The sequence below is a fragment of the Polistes dominula genome, unplaced genomic scaffold, assembly GCF_049000335.1.
Source record: "Polistes dominula isolate Pdom_NZ unplaced genomic scaffold, Pdom_raw_medaka contig_19, whole genome shotgun sequence".
Classification (NCBI taxonomy): domain Eukaryota; kingdom Metazoa; phylum Arthropoda; class Insecta; order Hymenoptera; family Vespidae; genus Polistes; species Polistes dominula.
In genome coordinates this window covers 2,087,582-2,102,297 of record NW_028301058.1, presented here as the reverse complement: position 1 = coordinate 2,102,297, position 14,716 = coordinate 2,087,582, and the positions used below count along the sequence as shown (strand labels likewise).

At 29.5% G+C, this 14,716-nt stretch overlaps 1 long non-coding RNA gene across 3 annotated transcripts in view; it reads left to right on the top strand.

Moving 5' to 3' along the window:
• The window catches only part of LOC107065811 (uncharacterized), a 181,978-nt gene that overhangs the window by 1,346 nt on the left and 165,916 nt on the right, over positions 1-14,716 (top strand). The gene's annotated exons all lie outside the window — the stretch shown is intronic.

The window sequence follows — 14,716 nt, the reverse complement described above, 5'->3', positions numbered from 1 at the left end:
TCCACTTTCGTGCCTTCCACGTTTTTTCTTCTTTTCTTCTTCTTTTTCTTTCCACCTCTCTGTTCCTTTCCAATATACTTCCGTTTATTCATCTTCTTTTCGTATAATTTTAGTTTCTATTTTAACTGTGCATATTATATGTGTAAAGCAAAACCAATACGTTTTATTACAATCACGTTTTTTATTCTCTCACCAATTCTAAGTACTATAATTCGATACGATGACTTTCTCTTTTATATATATGTATACGATTGGAATCGTATTAAATACGTTCACAATACTTGTATATTACTTATACATGCACATTTATACTTAGGTAACTTAATGGATTATCATCGATGTGAGATAAAAGTTACTTTCCCCTCAAATAACTTTAAAGAAACTATTTTTCTTTTTATTTATTTATTTATTTATTTATTTATTTGTGTTTAACCTTTTTTTAATATTAATTTTCTACACTTACACTTGTTGTTCACATAAATTGTTTTAATTGATGATAATTAATTAGATTTTAAGTCAATTACTTAAGTCGTTTAAAAAGTAGATATACCACCATTTTCTACCACACTAGTCAAAATGATTGATGTATAAAAAAAAAAATGCTTTTTAAAGGCTTCTAGTTTTTATTTACTCTTAAAAAATTATAAAAAAATGTTTAAAAATAATTTTAATAGATAAATGTGGATTTATAGATGTTTTTAAATAAAAAAAAACGCTTAATTATTTACAAAAATCGAAGTAGAAATTTTGAATTAAAATGGCCCGACCAGACAAAATGACTGGTCTGGTATATCTAATGTTAATTGATAATTTAAAAAAATGATGAAACATTATTGAAGGTGTTGATGTTTAACATACTCGAATGACTTGTAACTTTTATAATTCATTCAAATCTTATGATATTTTTGTGCAATTACTTTTATCTCACGTTGTATATAAAAAAGATTTGGAGATTAAAATTTCCCTTGTATGAAGACTCGTTAGAAAGGAGAAAGAAACACAGAGAGACAGAGAGACAGAGAGAGAGAGAGAGAGACAGAGAGAGAGAGAGGAGCATGAGTTTGATGAAAAGAGAAAGATAGATGACATGTTCCATTAATCGCAAGTAAATACGCGTACCGATAAAATAATCTCAAATTTCTCTTCGTCGAAAGGTCACGTCGTTCTCGATCTTTCCCTTTTCATTAGAAATCATCTTGTCAACAAATATGATTTAGATATTAATTCTATTTCATTCGTTTTATCTTTCGTCCAATTAATATCACGTTTCCCTCGCAAAATTAGTTCGCATTTTTTAAATTAAATTCTTCATTTGTGTGGCGCGAAATTTGAACGTAAGAAAGTGTTTTTCATCTTTTTTTTCGATGTATTGATCGATTTTTTTTTTGTTTATTAAAAATTAATATTGTCTCAATGATTATTTTGGTTTATTCAAAAATTAGTAAAAATAGAAATTTTGTTTATTAAAAAGATATTATTATTATTAAGTAATAATTAAGAAAATATGGATCAAATGAATGATGATAAAAAAAATGTATATTATATATATATAATATTATTATTATTATTATTAATTAATAAAAATATTATTAATAATATTATAATAATATTATTATTTATAATATACATAATATAATATAATATATAATATAATATATATTTTATATTTATTATTAATATTATTATTAATATTATTATTTTTATCTGTATCAGTTAACTGGTATTAGTAAAAAAAAAAAAAAAAAAAAAATTAAAATACGTAAATCTCAGAACTGTCGACAACAGTTTTTATGTTTCAACAATTTGTCGAGAGAACGTTAAATTTTATTCAAACAGTTTAAAATTATTATCCATTTAAATTAAACATTTAAAAAGTTTGAAAGATAGACGACACGAGAAAAAGGTTAATGAACGATAGGAGGGAAAGGGGCGGGGGAGGAAGAAAAAAAGGAAATGTGACGCGTGGTGCGTGCGTGTTCACATGAGTGCCGACGACTATGATGATGATCATGATGATGATGATGATGATGATGATGATGATGATGATGATGATGATGATGATGATGATGATGATGATGATGACTATGACGATGATTTTTTTAAGAGCAGTCACGCGTTTACGCGTATGACAGAGAAACACGTATGGTATACAAGAAGAGAATATGCACGTATGTGCATAGATGTATATATATATATATGCACAAATACATATAACGCATATACAAAAGAAGAACAAGTCGATGCAACAAGTTTTCCTCTCGGTTACATACACGAATAAATAATAAATACGTTCGATCTTCTTTTATATAAAGAGAGACTTTATTTCTATTTTTTTTTTTCTATTTTTTTTTTCTATCTCTTTTATAACGATGATCTATGAGATGGTCATTAAAAATGAAAAAGAATTGTCGAACACATCTCTCAAGTTATACTCTTATATATTTTAAATATACGACTTTTAAACTCGTTGCAGTTTATCTATGACATTAAATTTTTATACGATTATTATTATACTTTATCTTCCTTGTTTTTTTTTTATGTATTTAATTTGTTCATTTGTTCGATAAATAATAATCATCTTTGTTTAAGATTAAAGATACTTTTGATTGTAAGTATGATCAAAAAAAGGAAATAAAAAAAAATAAAACAATTCTTTTATCATTGAGAAAACTTTAGTTTTATCGCATTAAATATTTGCATTAATTCTTTGGGTAAAGATTTGTTCAAAAATTATTTTGAAATATTATAATAATTTAAATTTTAACCCTTTGCACTTTGCACGACTTTCGACGCTGGTTAGCAGCAACTTTGCGCGACTTCGCGGCAAAAACGGCACATTTACAGACCCTCGTATTATTTCGTATAACTTTGGAACCAAGTAACAGATTCTAATGATATTGAACTTATATTAATCTGTAGACATCAAGGAACATATTTACCTAAAGAACTTTTATCAAAAGAACTTATTTACCAAGAGAATGTATGTGTGTAATAGCGTTGCAATTGAACAAAAAGCGAACACGTTCCCCATTGTATTTGAAATGTGTTACTATTTGATAATATTTCTTTGTACATTATAAATCTCACTATAAAAATGCGAGATATGTTTCTATAAAAACCTTTCTTCTACAAATTCTTCTTATCGTTCTTCTCAAGTTTCGCCAAAAAGTTTTCGGACCGTCGTAAGCACGCGTCTCGTATTCTCTTAGAACACAAAACCCGTTGACATTTTTTTTCATATATCTTTGTTATTTGATTATATTTTGATTCGATGTCTTGTGCTATTTTAAGAGAAAACATCAGGTAAACATGCATGTCAGCAAAAAGTTGTGCTGAAATAATTTCATTCCTCGTAATCACTAATAAACTTTGATGTCTCATACGGTGAGACAACCGAGTGCAAAGGGTTAATATTACATATATAATAATATTAAAATTACTTATATATTACTTTGAAATAAACCAGAGAATGAACTAATTAATCCTCGTCTCAGTTTCAATGACGTATCAGAACGTCATGTGAATCTTTACCTAAACAAATACAGGACGTACTAATACGTCAAATGTAACCAAAGGGTTAAGAATTCAAATATTTTATAATTGATTGTAAGTATGACCAAAAAAAAACCAATCATTTTATCATTGAGAAAATAGTCGATTACTTTTTGAGTAAATGTTAATGTCTTTGATCAATTGCTAGAAAATGTTTAGTCATGTTAATGTAATTTTTGAAACTTTCAGTCTCTATATGTCTCTCTTTTTTTCTCTAACTCTCTCTCTGTTTCATTTATGTTATTTTCCTCCCCATTGAAACCTCCTCACAACAACGTGACTTGTGATATACGTAATTACGCTTTACAATGTAGGAAACGGAATTTCTCGATTTAGCCTCTCACGTTCTAACGTGTTATATATATTTACCTAATTTCTCTTACTATCCTTTGTTAAATTCACTCTCTCTCTCTCTGACTGTCTCATTCCTTTCTCTTTCTTTTTTAAAAATAATAACTGTTATTAATTGGCATTAGGAACTCGAAAGTTCATTAGCCGCAAATACCAAATCCCGCCAGTGTTCTCAGTCCCTGAGCTTGACCCCGTCCATTCGCGGCCTTCGTAGCCCATTTTCTTTAAGATCCCGAAATAATATTGTCCTCCCATCTACGTCTCGGTCTACCCAGTGGTCTTTTCCCGTTCGGTATATCGATCAGTATTTTATGCACCGTTCGATCCACCCCCATGCACCCAACGTGACCTGCCCATCTTACGACGTTAATGATGTTCGGTTTTGTTGTACAATCGGTGTACTTCTACGTTATCGGGGGTTTTTCTCCATTCATCCGTTTCCTCATCGCGTTTTGCATCGAACATTTTACGAAACAACTTTATTTTCGAAAAGCCCTCAATTTCTTTTGGGCCCGTAACGTAAGTGACACCACGTTTCGATACCATAAAGGACTACTGGTAGGATGATTGTCCTGTATATCCTAATTTTGAAGCACCTAGACAGCAACCTGAGTAATTTATTGACATTGGCTAAATTGATTCTTTTCTTAAATTCTTCGTTTATTTCATTCCTCTGGTTTATGATTGATCCTAAATATATACCTAAAGTTATTGACCCCTTCCCATAATTTTATTCCGGACGACCAAAGTTCTTCCAGTATTAGGCACATTCTGAATTCTAGTAGAAAAATAATAATAATAATAAAAAATACAGAAGAAAAAGCAGCATGCTGCGAAAGTGTTGGATGTAGTATAAAATAGAAAGAGAAAGGGGTGAGTGGGATGGTGGAGAGTAAGAGCGAGTTTATGGTCGAGTTTAACACGACACCACCGTGGCCAACACTACTAGCCATATGTTTTTTTTTCCGTATATTCAAGGCAATGTTACGCGTCGTTTATCCACCTCCCACCTCATTCCACCACCCCCTACTGTCGGATAAATTAGATAATTTATCTGTGATTTTTCGCCAAACTACCTCGCTCGTTCGTTCATTCGTTCGGACACAATTTTTTTTTTTGTGCACATTTTTTTTATTCATGTTTTTGTTTTTAATGTTGTATTCTAGTTCTTTTACAGTCTTCAGCGTTAAACTCGCATAAAAATCATCGATCTTTGGCACTGAAATATTTAGAAACAAATCTTTTCTCTCCTTTTTTAATTTATTTTTATTTTATTTAATTTTATTGATTCTCTTTTGAAAGAAGAAGATACATTTACGAAATAATGAATCCAATAATTATACGATATCATAGTTCGATTTCGAAATTCTTTCGTATAACTTTCACCGAAAATATTTACAACGAATTTAGTTGTCTTTAAACTGTATGCCATATTTGTATATGATATTTGTATATGATAAATATTAATAAGTTATTAGAATAACGATACGATTTGATTAATTATGTTATACAGCAATACGAATGAAGAATATTGTTTAATACATAATAAATATATTAAAGTAAAAAGAATATTAGTTCTGGGTTTTTTTTTTTTTTATTTGCCGTGTATGTGTATTTCATTATAAAACAAGTATTTTATTATTCATAGATCATCAAAATATATAATATGTTATTATAATTATTATTTGTCTGGAGGACATATTAAATGAGGAATTAAAAGATGAAACGAATTTTATTTATAGCATATACACATGTGTTGTAACGTTTCACTTCCTAGATTGTAACAGACAAAAATATACGTGTACATGAGTTAGTTTGTATGTATGGTATCATGCATATTTATTAGTTTAATGTATATATAATTATACTATATATATTCATCAATTTATATACAATTGAACTACACATATATATATAAACTAAATATCAAACTTATATTTATATTTTTTTTATTTATATTTTAATCATATATAATAATAAATAGAAAATATTATTTTATATTTAAAATAAAATAAAATAAATAAAGTAAACAAAAAAATTAAATATTTTATATATAATCTAAATATATAAACTATATTTATATTATTTATATTTATATTTATATTATACTTATATTATATTATATATAAACTAAAATATATATATGTATATATAATATAACCCTTAAAGAGTGTGTATGTGTGCACATGGGTTGTTTAACACCTTAACAAATTTTTGATTTCTCGAAAACGATACTGAATTCGAAAAAATGGGTTATTTGTCTAGTGCCATCTAGTGTTAATTCAGATGGATATATAAAACCTATTCTATTTTAAAAAGATGTATCAAAGTACTTTTAAAAAAATTGCGAGCTCTAAATATTAAATAGCGGCTTCAGGAGACGCGTTCAAACACGTTGGGGTGTCAAACACCCACACTACACTTTAACTAACTTTTACCAAGTGTGCACTTTAAGGGATAAAATAAAATGTAATATAAATATATTAATGTAAATTATATACACTTTTGTTTAATTAAACATTTAGATATATTTAATTTTTATTTTCTTTTCTTTTTCTTTTTTTTTTTTTTTGAGGTAAATTTTCCAATTAATTATACAAATCTATCAATTGTACCAGGATATTTTTATTTGATTATTTATCATCATTATTATTATCATTATTATCATCATGATAATCGTTGAATCGTTAATTCATTTCGGATAACAACTAAAACGAGGACGAAAACGAAAACGAGGATGAGTCTGAGTCTGAAGATGAGGATAAGGATGAGGATGAGGATGAAGAAGAAAATTCGACTGGCACGTGCGCTGAAGCATCCTCCCTCTCTCTCTCTCTCTCTTGCTCTCTCTCAAAAGTTTTTCCGACTAGGACGAGAAGTGATTTTATATATCGTTAAAGTGCTCTTAACTTTCTTCTCCGCTTCCTCCGTTCTCTCTCTCTCTCTCTCTCTTTTTTTTTTTTCTTATTTTTTTCCCCCTTTTTTACCCTTCCGGAAGTTTTGAAGAAGAAGCGAATTTTTCGCCAACGGAATACATACTCGCATCATTTTATTCGGTGAACTGAAGAAGAACCAATATTAAAAGTCGATTGTTCAAGAGTTAGATAGAGAGAGAGAGAGAGAAAGAGAGAGAGAGAGAGAATATATGTAAATCCTTATATATTATATTTCCTCAAGTCATTCTTCAGTAATTTGTCTCCTTACATATAAGAAAAAAGAAGGAGAAGTAAAAAAAGGTCTTTACGAAAACTAGGGGTACTTTTCTTACATTCTACCAATTTTTTAATTTTTCTTTTTTTTGTTGTTTCATTTCCTAATTGACGATCTGTTTCATGAAAAAAAAAAAGAATAAAAAATGTGTGCAGATCACACGTGTTAGAAGTGAAACCTTCTTAAAACCTTCGCTTCGAGAGAATGAGTCAAATGCAGAGTATCAGGAGTAAGATAATTGTAGGGTTTATTTATTATAAAAAAAAAACAGCTTTGCTTGTGAGAAATGTGGATAGTCTAGTGGCCAGTCGAAGAACTAACTTATATTGAAGTGAAAACTTCTTTAGAATGGGTGTTATTTGAAAAAATGTAACGGAGCGGTAGGCGGCTATGTAACGGAGCGGTGGGAGGCGATGAAACGGCCGCGATACTAAATAAGAAGAGAATACAATTATCCTACACCAGATATTTTTTTATTCGTCTCATTCTCTCGAAACTTAGTTTTTGAATATGTAGGATTGAGTTAAGATGAGTCTACGTTTCGTAGTATGCAGTCGCACACAAACACACACATATACAACACTTAGTAGCCAGGAGTGGGGACTACGAAGCAGCGCATAAAGAGGAAACCGAGATAATAAGAAACAAATGCATACTGTCATCTATCTCATTCTCTCTTAGGCTAAATCCTATAGATGTGCATATGTCTGTCTCGTTTTCTCTTTTTAGTACCGCAACCGTTTCATCGTTTCGTTGCCCGTTACCATGGATTTTCGTTCGCTTTTTTCAAATCATCTCCCGTTCTAAAGAAGTTTTCACTTCAAAAATTACAACAGGTGTAGGAGCATGATTATCAAAGATTATTTTAATCATTGAAAGAACTACTCATCCATTTCACTCGTTGAAATCTATAAAAACGTATGGCACCCATGAATATTTCGTATATATATATATATATGTTCACGTACCACTTAGGTTGTAAACGTAAATTGCATTAGGAAAGAGAGTGCATCATCATCTTCGTAAAGAAATCTCTTTTTACGAGTTTATCCTTGTTCGTCATTTTCTGCTGTATATATATATATATATATATATATATATATATCTATATATATGTCTGTTAAATCGATCTTGCAGTACAACTGTAAAATGTTAGGAAACTTTTCTATTAACTCAATTTGCAATACTCTTTAAAATTCAGCTCACATATCTCAACCCGTTTATCGTTTATCGTTCTTATCCTAGTTTGATTATTTATTAGGAAAGTAGTAATAAACTTATCGATTGAAATTACATTAGATTACGAAGAAATTATGAATGAATTAATAAAATAATATTAAATTATGTTTTTGTATGGAAATAATATATACATAATATATACAATAAAATATACAATAAAATAAATATAAATATAATTGTATAAAATAATAATATACAATAAATATAAAATATAAAATATAAAATAAATATAAATATAATTGTATAAAATAATAATATATTTACAATAAAATAAATATAAATATAATTATATAAAAAATAATACACACACACACACACACATAATAAAAATAATATTCAAATTTTATGTTTTATATAGAAACATTAAAAAAAAATTATATTAAAATTATTAAATATTAATTATAAAATGAATGCAATGCAATTAACATTTCTTTTGGTTATACAACGCCAATTTTAATTTACAAACGATATGTTTAACTTATAAAAATAATATTCCAATTAATTCTTTAATAATCTAACCCCCTAATATATGAGTAGCATATATGCACCCTTTTATATATATTTCTGATTCATTTTAATTTTTACTTTTTATTTTTAGTTTCAGTCCTACAATTTGTACAATTATGTATCCCCCTCCATCCTCACCCCTTCATATTCCATGTGTTTCCAAAATTTATTATATTTTTTTGTTCTGCTTTTATCCAAATTCCTTTAAACAATGGGAACAATGAAAAGATCGGAAATGAAAGAAAATGGAATGAAAATAAAAAGAAAAAGTATATGGGTAGGTATAGAATATCCAGTCCAGTTCAGGATCACAAAGGGATTAGCCTAGCCCTTCTACCCCTACCTTTGAGTAGAAGAAAAAAGAGAGAGAAAATAGGGGAAAAAAGTATAGTTAGCGTTCGTATAAAAGTATCATCCCTTATTCGCGGATTTTCACTGGTTTTCCACGTAATCACGCTTACTAATTGGGCCATCGAGAATGGCCATCCCAAATTACTATTACAACTACTATTACTCGGACCTACAGACAAAAAGGCCGATTACCGAAAGATCCCTGAGATTTTCTACTAACCCCCTCCACCCCTTTCGTAGTGGTGTGGTGGTGGCTCTTTCTTTAATTAATAATCCTAATTAGGGGTGGGGTGGGGGGTTTAGTTAAAAGAAACTTTGTCGAAGCAATTCGCAGCACGACGATATGCACGACGATTATTATTAATTAGTTAACAGTTAGCCGAATAATCTCGTGGGAAAAAACCCCAAATGTTAATGGCTAAACGGTGGATGAAGAAAAAAAAATCAAGTTAAAAAAAAAGAAAAATTACAAATAACTTTAACACTTTTATCAAGTGAGAATGGGGTTGTGTTAACGCAACCATTTGATCCTTTTTCATTCTTTTCATTAGTTTCATTAGTTTAATATATTCTTCTATGGTTATATCATTTATTATAAACAAATTAATTTTATTCTTATTATTAAATGTTTGTAATTATTATTAATATTTATACGAAACACTTTGATTAAGTGTGGGAGGTTATGTTAACGCAACCATTTTATTCTTTTTACTCTTTTCATTAGTTCCAACTAGTTTAATATATTTTGCTATAATTATCATCTATATTATAAAACAATTTATGTTATTCTAATTAATAAATTAAATTATTAATAAATAAAAACAGCTTTAACACTTCAACCAAGTTTATGAGGTTTAGGTTAAGGCCACCATTTTATTATTTTCCTCTTTTTATTAGTTTAAATTAATTTAATATATACTACTATAATTATCATCTATATTATAAAACAATTTATGTTATTCTAATTAATAAATTAAATTATTAATAAATAAAAACAGCTTTAACACTTCAACCAAGTTTATGAGGGTTAGGTTAACGCAACCATTTTATTATTTTCCCTCTCTTTTCATTAGTTTAAATTAGTTTAATATATTTTATTATAGTTATCACACATCTAGTATATTATCTATTATAGTTATCATTTTATTTACACATTTTTCCAATTATTATTATTATTATTATTATTATTTATACAATTATATTTTATTGTATTATTTATTTGATCAATATTTTTACATACATTTTTTTTCTACCATTAATATTATTTCCTATAAATATTCATAATTTTTATTTTTAAAAACACTATAAAACCATAAAACTTAAATACCAATCCCCCACAAAAATTCCAACTTCATTTTTAAAAAGAATTTTATACCATTACAATTCGAAATAATCTCAACAAAAAAAAAAAAAAAAGGTTCTTTACGATTTCTCTTTAAAATGGCCTCGAAATTTGCTATGCTAATTTAGTCGACTTGCCCATAACCAGCCAGCCCCCCTTCCCTCTTCCAGTCGTCCAGGAGGGGTTTTATAATTTCGGTAAGGTATGCCCATCCCATTCCATCCCATCTCACCGACCAACCAACCGTATGGGTTATTGCGAGTTGGATGGCACGTGACAGAAATTCTCATGGTCCACGTGTCACACCGTAAATGGTAGATAACGCGTTTTATTCGAATATACATATATATATACTACTCGCTTCGTTTCATGACGTACGACAAGAGTTTATTCACCTCTCTCTCTCTCTCTCTCTCTTTCTCTCTCTCTTTCTCTCTCATTCTCATTCTCATTCTCTTTTGCTAATGTTTTATACGTTCAAACGGAAATTCGCACAATTTCTGAACCGAGAAGGACGGTTATTCAAACTTTTTGCACATTGAAACGCTGCGCAATTTCTTCTTATCATCCCCTCCACCTTCCTACCTCGTTCTCTCCCTTTCATATACTCTCTCTCTCTCTCTCTCTTTCTTTCTCTATCCTGTATCTATTTATCTATCTCTTTTTTCACCATATACATATATATATATATATGTCTCATGTTTCCTAGCCACGACAAATACGAAATTATCAACAATTCGCATAACGTCTAAACTAAAAATAACCTTTGAGGTCGTTCTGACGTCATCAATATCAAGTGTGATATAGTAGTCTATTAACAGAAAGAGTGTCTATTAAATAGCACTGCGTAACTGTACTTATGTCAGCTAATCTCTCTCTCGTACTTTCTTCTTCTTCTTCTTCTTCTTCTTTTATTGTATCTTTTATCCGTTTTTTATTCATCTATCTCTCACATTCTCATTTTTTCTCTCTTGGTTTTTTTCTCTGTATGGTTTTTCTCGTTCGTTATCGTATATCATACGTTATATCATGTTTCTTCTTTGAAGTTACACATCGTCGAACTTTAATAGCTGCTCGAGTAAGTAAGTAAAGTGTATACACGTCACTCAAAACCGTTTAATTAAGCAGACTACACGCACGACTTTTCTTTTATTTTTCTTTTTTCTTTTTTTCTTCTTCTTATTCTTCTTCTTCTTCTTCTGTTGCTGCTGCTGCTTCTTGTACACCCTTTATAATTAAGAAAAAAAGTAGAAGGAGTTTTGGAATGTATAACACGGAGTTCTTTTGTATTAGATTGTACTCTGAAGTTCGTGGTGATTTTCGGTAGATGGCGTAAAGTTCTTTTGGTTAAAAAAAAAAAACCTGAAAAAATTAGCATAAATGAAATTCTTTAAGTTAACTGTGTGGGGTTTCACAGACAGAGAGAAATATAAAACTGAAGATGATATAATATAGTTTATTAAATTATGATTATATGATTTCGAGCGGTATTTACCTAAGTTTACAAAAAGTTACGTGGTTACGAAAGTACAGAATACAAAAGGGTTACAAATATAAGACCGACTGATTGATTTGCAGAATAACAGATAACACACAGACAGATACAGACGGACTAAATGAGGACTGAAGACTAAGGACAGATACAGACTGAGCCCTAAGGACATTTTCTTACTTCTTTCTACATATTTATATTAGAATTTAGCTACACCTTTTTGGGGAGGGAAGGGGATTACGAATCCTTTTGACCAGTAGCAAAAGGGTACAACCCCTATAGTCAACCGTTGGGGACAGCCTATGTTTTTTTTTGGTAGTGGAAACTTGATCTAGAACATCGGAAGTTAACTCTTTTTATGGTATATCGCATATGTTTACATAGAAATCCGAAATTCTTCAAAGGGTCCCGACACTGCACAAAGGATCTTTATTGCACCAATATTTCCCGATAATTCTTAGGTTTGTTTGTGGTTTTATGGGCCTTCCTAATCTTTTCTTGTATTCCCTGAATAGAGTTTTCCTTTCCAGAAAATAAAATATAACGAAAAGAATTGAATACTTGTTTTTTTTCCTACATAACCTTAAAAATGCAATGTTTATGTTATGTTACTCCTAAAAAAGATTGATATTTATATATAATGATACTTATATATAATTTATATAAGTTTATATAAGTTTATATATTAGGTCATTAAATATGAAATGTCTGATTTCGAGATGAAAATAATCCGAGTAATCAGACATTTCACAGTTACTAACCTAATACAATTAATTATTTCATTATTATTAATATTATTATATAATTTAATAAATATATACCAAAAAAAACAGCTTAAATGCGTTTCATTTCATATTAAAATCAGCAAAAACTTCTCGGAAAATCCTGACGCAACTCTGACACAACCCTAGATTGATGTAATTAATTCGTTACGATATTTTTTCTTCTTTTTCTTTGTATTCATATAAAAGATAGAAATATCCTCGAAAACGACTCAATTAAAATAAACGTTGGAAAATTTTCAATGAACATTTTTATCTTCAACGTGTTCAATCATCTACTATCATTACTTTAGCAAATCTTTTTTTTCGATTAAAAAATTCATCCTAACCGTTCGTATTATATTATAATTAATGCGAATCTTACGAATGATTTATCAGCTAATTAGAATTCCTTTTCAATAAATGTCTATTCCTATTCGTTTATCTTCAATTAATGCAACGTAGATATTGTCAATACCTTAAAGAGAGAAAGAGAGAGAGAGACAGACAGAGATTCCGATGATTCCGATGATTCCGAGAGATTTCCGATTTTGAATAGTTCAATGTGTGTGTGATATCAGGAACATAATATCTTCATTTCCTAACATTTAAAGTCAAACGAATGAATGAACGAACGAACGAACGAACGAACGAACAGGCTGTTGACGGGTTTGTCGTTTCGATTTCTACCTAGAAAACGTTGTTCTATCCCTTTAATACCTTTTTCAAATATATGTTAACGAAATTCCTCTAGGATAACACCCACTCTTTTATTCGTTCCAGGAAAAGATTTACTTTTGACTTTTTTTTTCCCTACAGATGGTGGGGGGGATATCAATTTATCGTTTTCGCGAAGTTACACGTTTTATACGCGTTTACAAATGCGCCAGCTCAAATAACATAAATGCATATGTAATATTACATTGTGTCTCTGTGTGTGTGTGTGTGTGTGTGTGTGTGTGTATGTGAGAGAGAGAAAGAGAGAAAATTACATGTAAATAAAAATACACGCATAGGGGTGTACACACGTTTTGGTCGAGTTGAAAAGTTTTTCAGCGTAACGTTGAAAAAAAAAAAAGAATTCTACTTTTTCTTTTTTTATGTTACCTCGGTCACACTTGTTTTTTTCTTTTTTTTTTTTTTTTATTTATTTTTCGACGTAACCATGCAAATAAAAATTGCGACATCTTGCTCTCTGGGAAATAGGTTTTAAACCCTTTCGTAATTGCCGACTCGGTGGTTCGTTCAACTGCGTCCGTCTATCGTTGATTTTCTATATTCGTATATTTGGTTAGGTAATTGAATGATGAAAAAAAGAAATAAAAAAAAAAAAATAGAAGAGTAGGAGGATAAATAAAAGAAGTTTATTGTAGATCGAACACATATTTCCGGTTGTTCGATGTAACAATTGTGTATTTTTGTTTTGTTTTGTTTAAATTTGCCTAGTTCGTTACGGGGTAATATATATATATGTATGTATAGGTAGTTTGCAAAAGGAACGGTAGTTTTGCATGTTAGGCCGATTTTACGGGGAAAGTTTCAACTAATTCGAGATAGGCTGGGTTTGGTTGGGATGGGTGTACTCGTCCGATGGTACATTCATACCTAAGTACTCGCCTCGAGTAGCTTTTTGCCTGTTTTTCACCAACCATTGACCTCCTTTCACTCGAGAATCCCCAATATGCCGTTCAAATTGATCGCATTAAATCGAATATTGTTCTTTCCTCTTTTGTTTTTTTCTCCCGAAAAATTTAATTAAGAGTCATTGACAAAATTGTGTTTTTTTTTGTCTTTTTCCGTGAGCTTTTATATTTTAAATTGGATGTAACATCGGTGAATAAACAAATATATATAACAATTTCGATCAATGATTTGTTTCACGCGTGTTTACATAGATTAGTTGAAATAAGA